This window comes from Chrysochloris asiatica, unplaced genomic scaffold (assembly GCF_000296735.1).
Source record: "Chrysochloris asiatica unplaced genomic scaffold, ChrAsi1.0 scaffold00014, whole genome shotgun sequence".
Lineage (NCBI taxonomy): Eukaryota > Metazoa > Chordata > Mammalia > Afrosoricida > Chrysochloridae > Chrysochloris > Chrysochloris asiatica.
Window position 1 is genome coordinate 5,263,357 of NW_006408532.1, and position 6,201 is coordinate 5,269,557.

Genomic DNA, 6,201 nt, shown 5'->3' on the forward strand with positions numbered 1-6,201 from the left:
CAGCAGTGACAGTAGCAATGCAAACTAGAGCGTCCAGTGTTGGCAGTGGCAGTGTGGTGACACCACTGTTCTAGTCACTCCAGCTCTGTGACCTGATTGTTGTTGTTGTTGTTCTTGTTAGGTGCCATTGAATTGGTACTGACTCATAGTGACACTACCTGGTCCCATGTCAACCTCACAATTGTTGATATGCTTGAGCCCACTGCTGCTGCCACTGTGCCAATTCATCTCATTGGAGGTCTTCCTCTTTTTCTTTGACCCTCCACCTTACCAAACAGGATGTCTTTCTCCAGTGATGGGTCCCTCTGATATGTCCGAAGTATGAGAGATAAAGTCTGGCCTTCCTGGCTTCCAGGGAGCATTCTGGCTGTTCTTCTTCCAACACAGATTTGGTGGGTGTGATTATGGTGGGTGTGATTTGGCTATGTAGTCACCAAGCCTGATTTTCCAGACTGTGTGAGCTACCTAATATCTTTTTAGTGAATTTTTTTTCTGCTTAAATCAGAGGGTTCATTTCCATTTCAGGAAATTTAAACTCTTGCTGCTACATGTGTACTCTTATTCCAGAAGCCAAAATCTTGGCGAAAAGGGGGTTGAGTGGCACCCCCTATCATTCCTCCTAGCACTATCTTGATTGTAAAAAAACAAAACAAAATAAAGCCTCAAACTGATAATAAAGGGAATGTGTTGGTTCACATGAATCAAGTGAGGCTAGATCCAGACTCACCAAGAAGCTGATTTTTCTCATATTCCGTATTAGTCTTTCTTGCTGTCTTTTTCATTTTCAGTACCCTCACATGGGCCTCTACAACTGACTGTAGGCCCTCCCCTTGTAGCAATAAAATGACTACAATAATTCCTGACTTTGCAACCTCACACATCATCCAACAAAAGGGTCTCTTCCAGTAGCATTCCCACAAGTCCTGAGATGTCCAGATTGGGCCATACGCCCAATGCTGAACACACCATGGGGGCAAAAAAATGGGACAAGCTGATTGGAGCTGAAGCCTCTTAAACCACACAGTAAGAATGAGGCAAGTGATCAAGCCCCCAAAGAAAATCAGCTTATTGTTGATGGGAAGAGGAGAAAATGGATCTGGGGGAAGTTTGGGGGAATCAGAGTATCGTATCGGAGTTCCAGTCTTAGCTCTGCTCCTACTTAGCAGTGGGGCCCTAGACCAGTCTCGTCTCCTCTCCATGCCTCAGTGTCATGGTGGAGAATGGTGGGGAGGTGTTAGAGCTTCCACCTCTGACATTCTCCAGTTCTGTAGGTCTCTAGAGCAGTGTTATCATTACCTCAAGTTAGTGGCTATGAACTTAGAAGAAGCAGGTCATTCTCTGGAGAGAATTAGGCCAGCCAGGGTTCCGTTCCCCTCCAGGACCCTTATCAGGTACACAACACTGGGCAAATCACTTCACTTCTCTGAGCCCAGCAGCATAGCTGGGAAACACATTCTCCAAAAGTGGTTGTCCTAGCAGACCATCCTGGAGTGACTAGAAGAACAGAATATACTTCTTGAAAGAAAGACCAACAGGAAAACTACAAAACAATAACAATAGTCCAACTGACTACTACAAGAACAAGCAAGTTGCTTGCCCAGGAGACATCAAGGCAAGCGGTCAGGTCCCCTCAGGGCAAACCCCCTTCCAAGACTGAGACTAAAGGGGAATACACGAGCAGACGTGTGCTCTGAATGGTGACCACATTGGTCAACGATAAGGGCAAGTGAGGGAAAAACAGCAGTGAAGTTGTGACCTAAGTCCAACCACGTTCTATACACTCCTATGACTCAGGTGAAGACCTGGTTAGCCAGCAGTGTGGCAAGACCTGGGGACTCCTGGCCCTAGAGTCAGTGACATAGCCACAGAGGACTAGAGTGGCGAATGAAGCATCCAGCTGATAAGAAGAGAGGGCATATGCATTAGAACACCCACACTTAAAGATAATACCCACTTGACCTGGCTTCAATGACTGGATGATCAGAGCTCAACTAGAAGAAGAAAGAAGAGGATAAAAAAGAGTAATTGATACAATTTGATGAACTTGACCTACACCTATGGATGCAGTAGCTCAAAAGAGGGAACAAATCTTTATAGCAAGGATCATTCCCACCCCCTCCATACACAGGGTTGACAGGGATGGGCAACTTGGACATTGGCTACCTAAAATGGAGGGGCAAAAAGACAAGAAGTGACTGGCTTACAAGCTTTCAAGAGGGAGTCTAGATCAGGAGAGCGTGGAGGAAGGTAGAATCTCCTCTCAGTAGTATCCAATCTGTCTGGGCGGGACTGATGAAAGGAGATGTGGATAGCACTCATGTGGTACAATAGTGAATAATTACTATCAGGACTGACTGAGGGTTGGAAATGTAAAGGTAGATGTTTTGTAGCAAAAGGAAGGGAGTGGTTGACTTTGCAGTCCAGGAGCGGAGGACCCTGGGACCATCAAGGAAGAAGAATGGAGTGCGGGACCCTACCCAGAGAAACAGTGACGCCGGAGATGGAGGTAGAGACGATGACGTGGAGAGATGGAGTGACTGGGAACGCTAGACCCAGAGAGGGAGAAGGGCTATGTGCTTATGACCAGGAAGGCTTGTGGGGTGTATACCATTTGGTTGGTTGATGATGCATGGAGGGGACTGTAACCATGGCAATGTAATGATATATGATATGATGAATGTAAAGCTAATGTTCTCCCATGTAAACTATCACATAATTCACAATAAAACATTTTAAAAAATAAATAAATAAAAGAACAACAACAAAAAAAGTGGTTGTCCTTTTGGCAGTTTCTATTGACGACTTGCTGACAGGGTGACCACTAATAACATGATGAAAATATCCTAGGGGGGACACGGGGGAGGGTTAGGGTCAGTCCATCTGTTCAACAGGCTCTTGAGCCATGTGAGGAGGAGTCACAAGGCAGCATGCCCCACACCAACCAGTGGCAGTGTTCTCCCAGTCCCACACACTTCCACCTCCTGATCTTGCCCTCAGCAACTAGAGGTGGAACTTTTTATGGTCTTCCTTCTCCAGGTGATGATATCTGGCTTCTGCTTCTGCTAGAGCCCGAGATCCCTCATCTGTGAAAGGAAGATAATAACAGCACTGAGAGCAAGTTGTTGAAAACAGCAAACAGATTAATAAATGTGTAGCACTTTCACAGTGCTTTGTCCAGAGTAAATACTCAAAAGAGTAAGTGTAAGGGAAATTGCTATTGACGAGCCTCACACTCTATCAACTGAAGGAGTTTCTGCGTCACTGTAGGATAAGCACTGAACTGCTAAACACAAGGTGGGCAGTTCAAACCCACCAGTCGCTCTGCAAGAGGTTTCTGCTTCTGTAAAGATTTACAGCCTTGGAAACCCTATACAGATTCGCTGTGAGTTGGAATTGACTCACTTAGCTACAACAACAAACAGGTCCTAAGGAGCCCGGGTGGCACAGTGGTTAAGTGCCTGACAGCTAACGGATAGATCAGCAGCTCAAACTCGCCAGCCACTCCAAGGGAGAAAAGTGTGTGCTTGTGTAAAGATTACAGCCTTGGGCAATTGTACTCGTCTATGGGGACAGAGATCGAATCTGCTGAACAGCAATGGGTTGGGTTGGGTTAAGTTGGAAACAGGTCGAAAGGAGTCCCTGGTTGTAGCAAACAGTTAAGCACTAGACTAGCAGAGGTTTGAAAGATGCGCCAGGGAAGACGAAAGGTTCATCTTGAAAACCTTACAGAGCAGTTCTACTCTGCACACATGGGGCTGTCGTGTGTAGATATCAACTCCACAGCAACTAACAAGTCCAAAGTTAAAAGGCTTCAGTCCCACACGGAGGACCTCTCTTCTACACTATTAGGTGTGCGTGTCTTGGGGGTAGAGAAGAATTGTTGGGAGCAAGGGAACAGGAGTATAGAGGAGGCGTCCCTGTCCCTTCATCTATTACACAGGCCCAAAGAACACCACCAGCCACACAGGGTACTTGGATTTTTCACTGAACATTTATTGAGCACCCACTATGTGCCAAAAGGAGCTCTGGTGGCGTAGTGGTTACGAAGTGGGCTGCTAACCTCAAGGTCGGCAGTTCGAAAACTACCAGCCGTTCCAGGGGAGAAAGATGAGGCTTTCTGCTCCCGTAAAGATTTACAGCCTTGGAAAACCTGTGCAGGGTCACTATGAGTCGGAACCAACTCCACGATACTTAACAACAACAATGTGCCAAACAGATGGGTAGGCGCTTTGGAGTAGAAATGAATCTTACACTTTCTGCTTGTTTAGCAGAGATATGTCGAGGTTTAAAAAGGGTTTGAAGACTCATTATTGATGTCCCAATTCCTAGCACTAGATCGAGTTCCTTACCCAGATTGACCCGTTCAAAGATGTACTACGCAGGCGCCAGCTAACTCTGGGCGTTCTCCCGACGCTCCACCCCGCGAACGTGTGTCCCGCATGCGCGTACTACTTTCTCTTTGACGCACCGCCGGAAGTACTGGCAGTCTCGGGGGCGGGACCGAGAAGCATTTCCGGGGGCGGGAGGTGCAGTCTAAGGCGGTCGCGACGGCGACGGCTTGAACCGGCCTGGAGCCGGCGAAGCATAGAGCCCTGTGTGTGGGCAATGTGAATGTGGAACCCTTGGCAGGTACGGCGGGATCGGAACAACAGGAAGCGAGGGAGGCGGAAGGGAAGCCAGGAAAGTTTAAGGGCTTCTCTGCAGGCCCCGGCGTGCGTGCGCCGCTGGCCCCGCCGGGCCCATTCTGCTGACCGGGATGCTGAAGTCACGCGCGGGAGGTTGTAGTCCTGGCACCCCAGGTTCGAATACGGCGGTTTCCAGCCCGTCCAGCGCACCAACCGCAACACCGAGGCCTTCGGGACAGCGTCTCGTCCAAGGTCAACCCGCAACGGCGGAGCTCGGCCGGCCCGAGCGCTTAGAGATCTCGCCCCCGTCCGTCCACCGGCCTTTTGGAGCGCCGGGTGAGCGCGCCCTGGAGGCCTCAGGTCCGACCCACCCGCACACAAGGTCTTGTGACACAAGGCCGAGATAAAGGCTGCGCTTGGACCTCTGTCTCTGTCTGTGTTTTCAGTTTTGTTGCTTTCCTTTAACCTGTTGTCACCTGTCCTTTATGTCTTTCTACTCGGCCCTTGGCAGCTTGGTTTTACTCTCCGCTTTGTCTCTCTAGACCCCGTCTCTGTGTATCTGGACCCTGCCTTTATCTCTGTCACCACCTTGCCTGTGTCTCTTGCCCCAGTCTCTACCTCTCAGTCCTTGCTGTCACTCATGACCTGCCTTAGTTTGTCTCTTTGGTGGTCTGTGTCTCTTTCTCCCAATGTCTCTGTCATTTTTTTGTGTCGCTCTCCTAACTGGGTCGGTATGGGCGGGGTGGAGCCGGCCTGCCTAGACCTCTGAGCCATGGAAGGTGACTCATGACCCCATAAAGCTCCCCGCATTAGTGACTTTCTCAGTGACTAGGCTGTAGTCTGGCCTCAAACTCTGACAGGTGTCAGACATAACTTAAGTGTCCAGTGCAACTAAGTGTCAAGGTGCAGGAGGAGCAGTCAGGGGACCCTCTCAGGTTCATAGTGCTGGATGATTCCTTGCCTTTTCTTGCCATGGCTTTTCAGGTTTACACGACACATCCATTTGCTCCATCCACTCAGAAATCTGCCATTCAATTTACAGCAGCTTACCAGGGTGGCTGTGAGTCGGAACCGACTTTATGGCTCTTAACAGCAGCACCCACCCAGGCCTGAGTACATGTTAAAAAGGGTTCAGGCAGAGATCCTCTGCTTGTGGAGTTCTTGGAACAGTAGCAGAATTTCTGGGAGAACTGCATGCTTAGTTCAGAGATCGTGTCAGTATGTATGTACAATTAACTTGTGAGAAACGTAATAATTACAGATTCATCCTTTGCTTTTCAAAAGCACTCACTGGAGATTCCAAAAATTAACAATACTTTTACTACATGTGATTTTTAAAAATTCATTATGTACCTTTTAGGAACATTTGAGTGAACCTGCATTTATTGATTCCTGCTCTCTGCACAGCAGGGGGTACTGCCAAGGAGACTGTGGAAGTTCCTTAGCAAAAATCCTGGTATGATGTTGTAGGGTAAGCACTGGACTGCTAACCACAAGATTGGCAGTTCAAATCCATCAGCTGCTTCTTGAAAACCTTTTATAGGGTTGCTGTGAGTCAAAATCAACTCTACAGCAC